General features: G+C 35.2%; 1 long non-coding RNA gene across 1 annotated transcript; it reads right to left on the minus strand.

Annotated features, from left to right (window-relative positions):
* Positions 1-4,408: 4,408 nt before the first annotated feature.
* Positions 4,409-11,452, minus strand: LOC140058493 (uncharacterized). The gene is made up of 3 exons (XR_011847013.1): positions 11,287-11,452; positions 10,803-10,927; positions 4,409-4,628 (listed from the first exon to the last, which is right to left on the minus strand). It is a non-coding gene; the product is annotated as an uncharacterized lncRNA (long non-coding RNA).
* Between the last annotated feature and the right edge of the window lie 1,827 nt (positions 11,453-13,279).

Genomic DNA, 13,279 nt, shown 5'->3' on the forward strand with positions numbered 1-13,279 from the left:
CTTTTCTCAGTAACTGTCCAGTATTGACATCTCGGTGAGCGTTGTATCTCCCTTTTTAATTGTCATATGGGTGGAAGGGTAGGAGGCAATTTACAATAAGCAAACACAACAACGTGGTTCGTTTCTAGTCGGCCATGTTACATCCGTGTACTTTTATTCGTGTATCATTATTAGACATAGAGGGCGGTGTATCGGTAATATATATTATCATGACATTAATGACTTATAGTTAAAGCTTGCAGAAACAAAGTCAAGAGGGAAATCATTAAAGCTAAAGTAAAATTTAATGCTGATAGAGTTAGACACCTGCAAAAAACTGACCCAGGTAAATGGCACCAACAGGTCAGAGTTATGACAAACACTAAGAAAATTGATCTCAATATACCAGTTCCTGAAATTTCTCCTTTGGATCATAAATCCTTTGCTAATGTCATCAATGAATTGTTTACTAACATTAGTGCTCACATCCCTATTCTAAATAAAACTCAATTCCCCGCATTCCTTTTCTCTGACAAACCTGCAACTAAACTTTTTCCTTGGGATATTAAAAAAAATAAAGATCTGTCAAAGAAAACAAGGCCTGCAGACCAGATTTGGTCCCGCCCAAAATTGTTAAATTATTTGCCATGGAGTTTAGTGAACCACTTTGTGATATACTCAACTGTTCTTTTTCTGAAAAAGTGGAAAAGGCAGTTGTAGTGGAAAAAGGCAGTTGTAGTCCTTGTGCCCAAGGTTCAGCCTCCTACTATTGACTATTGACAAACTCAGACCTATCTCCATTACTTCTGTGTTTGCCAAAGGAGCTGAGGAGTTTATCACTGACTGGATCTTGCAAAATATAAGTACAAAAATCGATGTTAACCAGTTTGGAAATGTTAATCTACTGCTCATTACCTGACCAACTTGGTGCATTATCTCTGTCAAGGTGCTGAGAATAAGCACAATGTTGGTACCATGGTTCTTACTGATTTCTCGAAGGCCTTTGATCTTATCGACCATACCATCCTTGTTAGTAAGATCATTGATTTACTAATAGCCCTATACCCTACTTCATTAAATTATTAAATTCTTAATTATTTCCCCAGCGAGCTTGCGATTGCTCTTCCCTTCTTTGTTTTTGTTTATTTTATTAATTTTTTATATATATATATTTACTATGACATGTTTTTTACCTGCAATTTGGCTCTTACCCACGAATGTTGGAAGAATTTCATCTGGTTGTGGAATAGGTATTACATAAAATTTCTTTTTGAACAACCAAAAATAGTATAAGCGAACTTACAGTACGTTTCGAAACCTATCAGGTTTCATTCTCAACTGGCGTTTCATCGTCTAGCGTTGTTAGAGTCGATCAACATCAGAAAACATGGAAAAATCATGAACAGAGATGAAGGAGCCCACGAATTGTCACACATTTATGATCAACTATTGGAGAAGGGGGCACGTCCTTTTGGACCTATTGGTGGCGCTATACCAACTCATCGTCGTCATGGGATTAACAACGCTAGACGATGAAACGCCAGTTGAGAATGAAACCTGATAGGTTTCGAAACGTACTGTAAGTTCACTTATACTATTTTTGGTTGTTCAAAAAGAAATTTTATGTAATTCTTACCCACGAGTTGTAATTTTGGTCGATTTTTGATATTTGAAATAAAAGTGAATAACTTATACTTATTTTCCCAGATATAGTCTGTTCTCCCTCTTGATCTCCTTGTGTGTGTCAATATCCAAGGAGCAAGGTGTTTGGCTCTTGATAGTTTCCGTGGGATACAAATATTCACAGCCTCTTATAGCCAGATGTAAACTCTTTCCAGATATCTTCAGGATTGCTTTCCTGTTCATCATACTTGGATACCAAATGGTCAGACAGTTGTTTCATTGAGGTGCGAAAAGAGTCCCAATCAGCCTTTGTGTACAAGAACAATGCTTGCTGTGGTTGTTTGGTCCTTTTGGCATAGCTATTGGCCTCTAAGTACACAATGTCATGGTCAGAAATTCCTGGTAACACTCTTCAGATGTTGTTGGGAAGGTTAGTCAGATTGTTCGATTCTCTGGTGGGAATTTTTTGGACGGATTCTTGAAAGTGATTAATGCTCTTTTCACCTGACTTGTCAGGACAATAATAAGAGCAAACAAGAAGACTCCACTGTCCCTTGAGTTGAATTCTGACCATAAAACTTCACATTCTGTAAACAGACTTGGTTCATCATTGCATGGCAGATTATCAGCAATTGCAATAACGACTCCTCCACCTTGTCTGTTCTCTACGATATACCTTGTAGTTATGTGTAGTTTAATAAATAGTGTAATCAAGGTGGGTCTCACAAACAATGATAACATCAGGCCTAGTACTCAGAATGGTGTTATGTAAAAGGTGGACTTCATTTGTAACAGACTGAATATTGATATTTAGGAACCGGAGGGGCCACTTGTTTCTCACTTGCCTGCTGGATTTGGTTGGTGTTGATGAATGTATAGGTTTGAATTCATTCTCATCCATTGTGGATGTGCTGGTATCTGTCGAATGTACAAACTTTGTGCAAGTCAAATACACATCGCTACTGCTGTTATTACCACAGACCAAGCAGTACCAACTATAATGTCAGTATCGCCTAAATGTTGAAACGACTTGATGTTGACATCTTGGCATTCAATGTGGAACCAATGTCTGCATGTTTCACATGCAATAGCTCTTCTGTTCCAACCAATAGACATTAGTGCATTACATCTTGTAATAGCTGTAAAGGATTACTTTAAATACTAATTAATGACCAATGGTAGTTTTATTAAACCTACCTTCACTAAAATCTGTGTTTTTAACATGTTTTTCACTATTTCTTTTGTTGGAGTGAATCCCATCAATTTATTATCAAGATGCACTTTGAGACTGATTGCTTGACCTGGGCAGACCTTTGAGATGACTCCATACCTACACAAAATAAAATTAATAAAATTAGAAACATGACAAAGAAAAACACACTTTACATGGATACTGCACAACGTCTAAGGGAAGATCAATATCCGAGTTGGAGATGCTCGGTAGACCATATTTTTTCCTCTCATATTACAATAATGAGCGGAGAGATCTAAAAGGACAGAAACAGGCAAGAGTAACGAAGGAGCAGAGAAGTACACGAGCCATTAACAAAGTCAGAAAAGAAATCTACAAAGTAAAAAAGATGCCTGGATAGAAAGACAGTGATGCACAATAGATCAAAGTATTGCAACCAACAACACCAGGAAAGTCATTAAGAATGAGAACTAAATCACAGCAAGCAAGACCTGCCACAGCAATCAAAGAAAAGGATGGACACTTACTTACAGAATCAAAGGCAACTGTTGATAAGTGGAAAGAATACTGTATCGAACTATGTGATAAGCACAGATCCTGCTGTCAAACAGATTATGAAGAGGAGGAGCCACCCATACTGAAAACAGAGGATAAGAATGCAATAAAAGGCTTGAAAATAAGGAAGTCTGCCAAAGCAGATAACATCTCTGCGGAACTTCTACAGAATAGAGGTGAAGCTGCGGTTGCCAACACAGTGGACAAAACCCATAGTAATACCTCTTCCAAAAAATGGAAATCTTCGCCAATGTAATAACTACCGCCTCATCAGTCATTCAAGAAAGGTGCTTCTCCACATCCTATTACACCGCCTTAAACCTCAAGTCAAATCTATTCTCGCAGAAGGATTTCGTGCTAGAAGAAGCACAACTGAACAAATCTTTAATCAGAAGTGAGATAACTATATGGCCATTGGAGTCCACAAACATCTCCTTGAAATTGTGAAAGAGCGCAAACTTTCCTGGTTTGACCACTCCACAAGAGCAACATCAAGTCTAGCACAAACCATCGCAGAATGACTTGGATGGATAAAACTACGATATTGACAAACATGTCATTCTACCAAAGACCGTCAAAAAGGAAGGAGTTGGTGCACCGTACCTCATCTGCTTCTACGTCACAAGACAACTAGACCAAGACCTGCAATATTAATTGATGTAGATACTTTGCACAAATACTTGTTAAATAAGTAATGTCTTAAGTACCTCACTTAGTTCTAAAAAGTCATCCTGTAAACAGAATGGACACTGCCACAGACCACTATCAACTTTATGCACTGAATTGGCATTATCAAGTTTCTCACCATGTGGATGTCCACGAGCAATTTGTATTACTTGCTCTACCACCAATTTTCTTGCAAACAAATACAATTTCTTCAGTTTCCAGTTCAATAGAGGATGATAAGTAAACTCTCGTAATAAAAAAAAACAGTTTTATTTACCTATTGACCTTCTAAAACACGAAAAACATTTAATTTTATGAGAACCACTTCAATTAAACATTGAATAATCATCTTTTGTATTGTAGTTATTGTAAATATAGCCAAGATTGTGAGTACCTGCCTTGTATGGGATCCCTGAAATGTTACTTGAATCAGCGAGGTAAAGCGTTGAGTAAACTATTATCTGTTGCCGGTAGTGATAACTGTCTGGCATTAGTGTTACGTATTCCATCCTTGGTTTAAATTGAGGCTGGTATGCCAAGGCTAACTTTCGGGAAAAAAAGTTTTGTTTTCTTTCTTTTTCTAAAAGTTTACAGACATCATGTTTGCCACCTTCTGCAGTAATGAAGCATTTGTGCATTAAAACATCACAAGCAAATATTGGTTGAATTTTCACCTTTTAAAAAACCAATAAAGTTATATATTAAGCAATGACATTAGTGTGATATAGAAATAGCTTTAAATAACAAAAGGAAAAAAAATAAACATGACAAAGAAAAACACACTGATTACGTGGACACTGCACAACGTGCTAAAGAAGATTAGTTTTAATTCTAAATCTAAATATATATTGTTAACAATAATTGGGAAAATAATTGCATCGTCCTGGCAAAGGAAAGAGGGTAATCGGTAACTCAGTTGTTATTGCAAGGATGTTTTCAGATTTCGAAGTGAAAAAATCTATAGTATTTGTTACGTTTAATGAAGTTTATACTACTGATTAGATATCCTAAAAAAAAAACTAACTGCACCCATATCAGGTTACCTGACTTCACTAATTCATTCATCTTAGAAGTTGATGCGAGCAATTGAGGCTTACCAGAAACGTATAGGCCTACGTGTTGTCTTAGCGTTTGCTAGTAGGTCACTCGGAGAGAATAAGCGGAATATGCTGAATTATAGTAGTATGAAACTAGAATTTCGCGATTTGTTAATGGGAAGTGAATTTATAGGTTACCTGGATAATAACCCGCTTGACTCACATCCACACATCTTCCAGACTTTGGGCAACCGAAAAAAGATGGATGGCAGACTTAGCGCAATTTAAATTTACAATAAAATACCAACGATCAATGCAAACGCTTTGAGCAGAAAGGCCGAACTTGGATCTGAACCATGTCAGCACACTTTGCAAGCCGTTGACGAGTGAACATCATCTATTATTTGGCTCCGCATACAATGCTGTAAGCCAACGTGCATGTTTGAATCGTGGCAATACTGTATACTATTCAACAGTGCCTTACTACGTTTTGAGTTTTCTCTGTTTTATTTATACCCGATTTATTTGAACTGTCTACTGACGAGTTAAGACAATGCCTTACAAAGCCATACTTGATGTACTAGCTTCGGCCGAGTTGAGTAAACAAATATCAGATAGTATCTCATCAGCACTGACCCGTGCCGCCTTTCGAGCAACCATGAAATCGATATTGGATGAAGTTTTCAATGAAAAATGGAAGCTAAACTGAAACCCTTGTTTGATAGGTTAGACCAGGGTGAAACTAGAATTAGTGAATTAGAGGACATTAACAAAATCTGTTCCGACTCAGAACACTGCTATATCTGAACTTGAATTTAAAATTAGATGTCAAGATTCCTTGATCATGATTTTGAGCAATACTCCCGTCGGAACTCATTAAGGGTATACGGTGTGACGGAGTCTTGCGCGGGAAACACGGATAACATTTTGAGTGATATTTGTAATGATAAGCTTGGTCTGGAGCTAGGAGCTTTGTTAGGATTGAGGTCCTGAAGTTGTTTACGCATGCCTTTAATACTGATGTTGATGTCTGGGCACTCTGACCAGCCCAACCCTTCATTAGTAGGACACCGTTCAAATTCATCCTCGTCAAAACTCTCAGGATCAATGAATACAGATTGGAATTGGTTATTAAGTATGTTGCCTGGCTTTTCAGGATCAGTCACTAGTCTACCATTATGTTTCAAGCTATAAACACAAACATTTCTTTTGATAAGTTTCCGTAACTTCTTGTTGGGCACAATTTTTTCATCAGATGATCTTTTCTCAGTAACTGTCCAGTATTGACATCTCGGTGAGTGTTGTATCTCCCTTTTTAATGACTTAAAGCTTGCAGAAACAAAGAGGGAAATCATTAAAGCTAAAGTAAAATTTAATGCCGATAGAAACCTGTAAAAAACTGACCCAGGTAAATGGCACCAACAGGTCAGAGTTATGACAAACACTAAGAAAATTTATCTCAATATACCAGTTCCTGAAATTTCTCCTTTGGATCATAAATCCATTGCGGATCATAAATCCATTGCTAATGTCATCAATGAATTGTTTACTAACATTAGTGCTCACATCCCTATTCTAAATAAAACTCAATTCCCCGCATTCCTTTTCTCTGACAAACCTGCACCTAAACTTTTTCTTTGGGATATTTAAAAAAAATAAAGATCTGTCAAAGAAAACAAGGCCTGCAGACCAGATTTGGTCCCGCCCAAAATTGTTAAATTATTTGCCATGGAGTTTAGTGAACCACTTTGTGATATACTCAACTGTTCTTTTTCTGAAAAAGTGGAAAAGGCAGTTGTAGTGGAAAAAGGCAGTTGTAGTCCCTGTGCCCAAGGTTCAGCCTCCTACTATTGACTATTGACAAACTCAGACCTATCTCCATTACTTCTGTGTTTGCCAAAGGAGCTGAGGAGTTTATCACTGACTGGATCTTGCAAAATATAAGTACAAAAATCGATGTTAACCAGTTTGGAAATGTTAAGGGTTTGTCTACTGCTCATTACCTGACCCACTTGGTGCATTATCTCTGTCAAGGTGCTGAGAATAAGCACAATGTTGGTACCATTGTTCTTACTGATTTTGATTTCTCCAAGGCCTTTGATCTTATCGACCATACCATCCTTGTTAGTAAGATCATTGATTTACTAATAGCCCTATACCCTACTTCATTAAATTATTAAATTCTTAATTAGTCATAGTCATAGTCATATATACTTTATTGTCCATTTAAAAAACAGAAATGTGATTTGAAAACTGGCAAAATACAAAAATATAAAATACAATTTACAAAAACACACACAAAAAGTTAAGAGGCTAAAAATTGTTAAAATTAGATAAAAATTATTATTATTTAATTATATTATATGATTTATTATTATATTGAACTAACGATGATTTAAAGTTTATATAAAAGCATTAAAACTATAAAAATAAACAAAAGCGGTTACATTTTACCTTTGTACTCTGGAGGTACAAACGAGCACCTAAACCGGTTTGTTTTGGTATTAAGTGCACGTAGTCTTATGCCAGAATTCATGAGAGCAAATTGTTTGTGAAGAGGATGTGTTTCATCATCAATGATACTTTTTACTTTTTTTAACACATTTTCTTTATACAAGGATTCAACATCAGGTAAGTGTTCTACTAGTCTAATTGCTCTATTTCCTATTCGATTAAGTTTAATTTTATCTTTTTGCATTGTACAGTATTACCATAAAAACAAACATTACAAAAAAGTATTACACTGAGAATTACAGAGTTATAAAACAATTTAAGTATAGTTTTGTCAATTTGTAGGTACTTCATTTTTCTTAAAATAAACATCTAATAATAATTATCTTCCCTGTGAGCTTGCGATTGCTCTTCCCTTCTTTGTTTTTGTTTATTTTATTAATTTTTTATATATATATTTTTACTATGACATGTTTTTTTACCTGCAATTTGGCTCTTACCCACGAGTTGTAATTTTGGTCGATTTTTGATATTTGAAATAAAAGTGAATAACTTATACTTATTTTCCCAGATATAGTCTGTTCTCCCTCTTGATCTCCTTGTGTGTGTCAATATCCAAGGAGCAAGGTGTTTGGCTCTTGATAGTTTCTGTGGGATACAAATATTCACAGCCTCTTATAGCCAGATGTAAACTCTTTCCAGATATCTTCAGCCTTTGTGTACAAGAACAATGCTTGCTGTGGTTGTTTGGTCCTTTTGGCATAGCTATTGGCCTCTAAGTACACAATGTCATGGTCAGAAATTCCTGGTAACACTCTTCAGATGTTGTTGGGAAGGTTAGTCAGATTGTTTGATTCTCTGGTGGGAATTTTTTGGACGGATTCTTGAAAGTGATTAATGCTCTTTTCATCTGACTTGTCAGGACAATAATAAGAGCAAACAAGAAGACTCCACTGTCCCTTGAGTTGAATTCTAGACCATAAAACTTCACATTCTGTAAACAGACTTGGTTCATCATTGCATGGCAGATTATCAGCAATTGCAATAAACCACTCCTCCACCTTGTCTGTTCTCTACGATATACCTTGTAGTTATGTGTAGTTTAATAAATAGTGTAATCAAGGTGGGTCTCACAAACAATGATAACATCAGGCCTAGTACTCAGAATGGTGTTATGTAAAAGGTGGACTTCATTTGTAACAGACTGAATATTGATATTTAGGAACCGGAGGGGCCACTTGTTTCTCACTTGCCTGCTGGATTTGGTTGGTGTTGATGAATGTATAGGTTTGAATTCATTCTCATCCATTGTGGATGTGCTGGTATCTGTCGAATGTACAAACTTTGTGCAAGTCAAATACACATCGCTACTGCTGTTATTACCACAGACCAAGCAGTACCAACTATAATGTCAGTATCGCCTAAATGTTGAAACGACTTGATGTCGACATCTTGGCATTCAATGTGGAACCAATGTCTGCATGTTTCACATGCAATAGCAACCATGAAATCGATATTGGATGAAGTTTTCAATGAAAAATGGAAGCTAAACTGAAACCCTTGTTTGATAGGTTAGACCAGGGTGAAACTAGAATTAGTGAATTAGAGGACATTAACAAAATCTGTTCCGACTCAGAACACTGCTATATCTAAACTTGAATTTAAAATTAGATATCAAGATTCCTTGATCATGATTTAGAGCAATACTCCCGTCGGAACTCATTAAGGGTATAGTGTGACGGAGTCTAACGCGGGAAACACAGATAACATTGTGAGTGATATTTGTAATGATAAGCTTGGTATTAAGTGTTGTATAGGCAATATTGACCGATCTCATCGTGTTGGGAGGAAGAACTCTGATCAACCTAGAGCCATCTTAGTTTAACTTGTTTCGTATAACTTCACGCTTGCTAAATCTGGTAAGAAGATTCATCTTACAATGGGCTCACTTATAGCGACGAGACCATTAGAAGTTTAGCTATTGATTTCACAACATTAGAACCTGGCAAAAACAACCTCGAAACTGATCTTGCCGGTCCGTATTAAGTAATTATTTATCCAGATGCTACACACTCACACACGTCATGTAGAGCCGCAGAGCATTGTAATAGAACCTGAACAACAAACTGTAGAAAAACAAGTAGAACCTGAACTACAAATGGTAAAAGAACAACTAGAACCGCAACAGAATAAAGAAACTAAACCTGTTGCTCAAATTGTAAATAAAGATGAAACGAGGGAGAGTGATGATATAGCTCATACACGGCGGAGTGCTTCTAATTACAATACTTGCGACAAAGACGAACTAACACTCAGACGCTCTTCTCGGATTAAGGGAAAAGGCGAAAAACAGAATTATTTGGAATTAATAACTCCATATTGGCAGAATTTAGCATGACGCAACTTTTGTTAGTACAGATACTTGCTGGATAGCTCAAGTAAAGTTTTTATTTCATGATACACTGATGTTGCCAGGGACGACAACATATAAAGCTGGGGTTCATTTCAGTTCATTTTTAGCTGGTGCAACACGACTCTACAGCTCACTATGTCGGTCGGTTCGTCGGTCGGTTGGTTGGTCAGTAAACACTAACTTGAGCACACGACTGCAGTCTTGTTTTTAATGTTTATAAATTCAAGAATTTCATTATTTTTCTTCCTATTTTGAATATTCATATTGTAACTTTGATTATACTTTGATGAACTTTATTCATTTTTCATTTTTGGTTTTGACATTGTACATATGTTACGATAACTGATTTGTTTGTTTTTTCCCATCTTCTTTTTATGATATATATTTTTAGTGATGTTGTCAGAGACGACAACAGATAAAGCTGGGGAGTATGTAAGGAGCTGGTTTTATTTATGTTCAAGTTTATCATATTTCTTTATACATTTTATTAATAGTTTTAATTCTTAATCAAAATATATATTGTTAACAATTATTGGGACAATAATTGCATTGTCCTGGCAAAGGAGAGAGGGCAAGCGGTAACTCAGTTGTTATTGCGAGGTGTTTGCAGATTTCGAAGTGAAGAAATACTATATTATTTATCATAATCATCAATTTATTGTTTTAATTTACATTTTCTAGCTTGACGTATGCTGGCATTATTGTCCAGTCAAGTTGGGGATTTTTTCAGATTGTTTTCCAGTTTGGTCTTAGTATTTCTAGTTCCTATTCGAATAAATAATTGGTCATTGAAGTTTACACCATCTCTCTCTCTCCTGTGTTCACACAACAATAATTTATTATTATTACAAATATTTGTTAAATAATTAAGTCCTAGGGAACTTACTTAGTTCAGGAAAGTCATCCTGTGAACAGAATAGATAATGCCACAGACCAGTATCATCTTTATGATCCTCACCGTGTGGACGACAACAAGCAATTTGATTAATTGCCCTAGCATCAATTTTCCTCCTGCAAACAAATAAAATGACATTTTTCAGTTTTCAGTTCAATAGACGATGAATAAAAACACATTCTTCACTGTAGCTTACCAATATAAAATGTAGCCGGTATTTTTTTGGTCAACATTTGGAATAAAACTTTTAATAGGGGTCACTTCTTGGAATAAAGATTTCAAATCCTTGTATCGATTGTTTAATTCTGCATGGATATCGTAGAAAGAAATTCTTTTGCTCCCATAGTTCTAGTAAACCAAACAAATGAAATATATATGACATATTCATATAAAATGGAAGGAAGAGTAACTTTTTAGTACGCGAATTTCCATACATGTACTGTAAGTGCTAAAAAGTCTAGACTACAATTGTTACCAGTAATAAACATAATGTTCGTTCCCAGTCTTTCTAACTCATCTGCAAAAGCGTCCAAATCTAAATCTCTGGCTTCTCAGGATTGGCATCCACAGCTGACTCATCATACTCTAAAGCGTCTACTGCCATCTTATGTGCCCAATCGTATTTCTCCAGGTGTGCATGTGTACTGTCGAGTACCTCCACATACGCCTCAGTACTGTAAACATTAATTTATGAGGGTTCAATTTATAGTTGTGTTTTGCATCATTGTAAGTACTTCCATTTCATTTATTTATTTTATTGGCACAAACACCCACAAGGAAAATCATCTTTTGTATTGTAGTTATTTCTGTATTTGGGCCATTGGCCCATGTTTTCCTCTTGTGGCTATATGCCATAAAATGTTTAATAAATAAAATTTTAAATATAGCCAATATTGTGAGTACCTACCTGGTATGGGATCCCTGAAATGTTCCTTGAACCATCAAAGTAAAGCATTGAGTGAAATATGTCTGACATCAACGTTTAATCCAATTTTTTACTTGACAAGTATTCTTCTTTGAGTTTTTTTAAATATCTACTTCCTTTAACTCCTTATCTCGTTTAAAATAACTGTTGGTACTCTGGTGGTGGGTGGGGTTTTAGAAAGTGAGGTTAGTCAAGTGAGACCGAGTTGGGCTACACATGAAGTAGTAGTCCTTGCTTTAATCAGTCAGCAATCAGAACTTTAAACTTGAGTTGGATACTCACATATTGTATACAGTTTGTTTAGTAGGCAAGTGTTACCAATAAAAACCCCATCTTGGGCAAAAAGTTATTTCTATAGGCCTATTGTGTTTTGTGTGTAATTCTGTAAATTTCAGACGTCTTGACCGCAGGATTATTTTGCGAGTGCTTTCCCTCACAACGAATTATAATACAGGATTATTTTGTGCGTGCTTTCCCTCACAACGGATTATAATATATCTAGAGCTAACTGGGATGATATTTATAGATCTGATGATGTAAATATGGCATATAATAATTTTTATACAACTTTTGCTAATATATGTGATAATAATGCACCGTTTGTAACTTTTAATCCATCAAAAAAGTATTTAAGGAAAAGCCATGAATAACTAGAGCTATTAGAAAGAGTATTAACAAAAAACATCAATTGCATTCTAAACTTGTTAAATCTAACTTCAACATAAACATGTCCTTAACATATAAAAGATATAGGAATGTATTAACAGGCCTTCTTAGAAAGGCTAAAGAAATGTATTATGGTGATTTGTTTATGAAAAGTAAAAGTAATACAATTAAAACATGGGGAATTATAAACAGTATTCTTAAAGAGTGTAAATTAAATTATTCCAGATAAACTTAAATTAAATTATGGTAATATAGAATGGCAGAAATTTAGCAAGCAAGATTGATTGCTCTCAAAAAAGTTCCAATGAATATTTGAAAAATTCAATTAGTTCCTCTTTATATTGGAAACCTGATTTAGAATTTGAAATTAAAGAATTATTAAGAAATATAGATATAAAAAAGGCCACTGGACATGACCAGTTAACTGCTAGATTAATTAAGGATTCATCTATTGTTATTGCAAAGCCATTAACATATATTATTAACTTATTACTTGTCACAGGTGTTTTTCCTGATGACTTGAAAGTGGCACAAGTGACTCCAAATTTTTTTAAAGGGTTATAAGGATCTCCTTGGAAATTATCTACAGATTTCAGTTTTGCCACTATAAACCAAAGTATTTAAAAGGATTGTGAAAAATAAATTATTAGATTTTATAGAAAAAAATAATATATTTTATTGTCATCAATATGGTTTCCGCCAAAAGTATAGTACTAAACATTCTCTATTTAATCTAGTTAATCAAATAATACAATACTTAGATGAGGGGAGAGTCACAGTAGGAGATTTGATTTAGTCAAAGCTAGTCTGGGTTCCAGACGGAGTTTTGTCTTAATATTAGTAAAAAGATAAATATTTTGGCACATATAGCGTTTCA

The sequence above is a fragment of the Antedon mediterranea genome, chromosome 9, assembly GCF_964355755.1.
Source record: "Antedon mediterranea chromosome 9, ecAntMedi1.1, whole genome shotgun sequence".
NCBI classification, from domain to species: Eukaryota; Metazoa; Echinodermata; class Crinoidea; order Comatulida; family Antedonidae; genus Antedon; species Antedon mediterranea.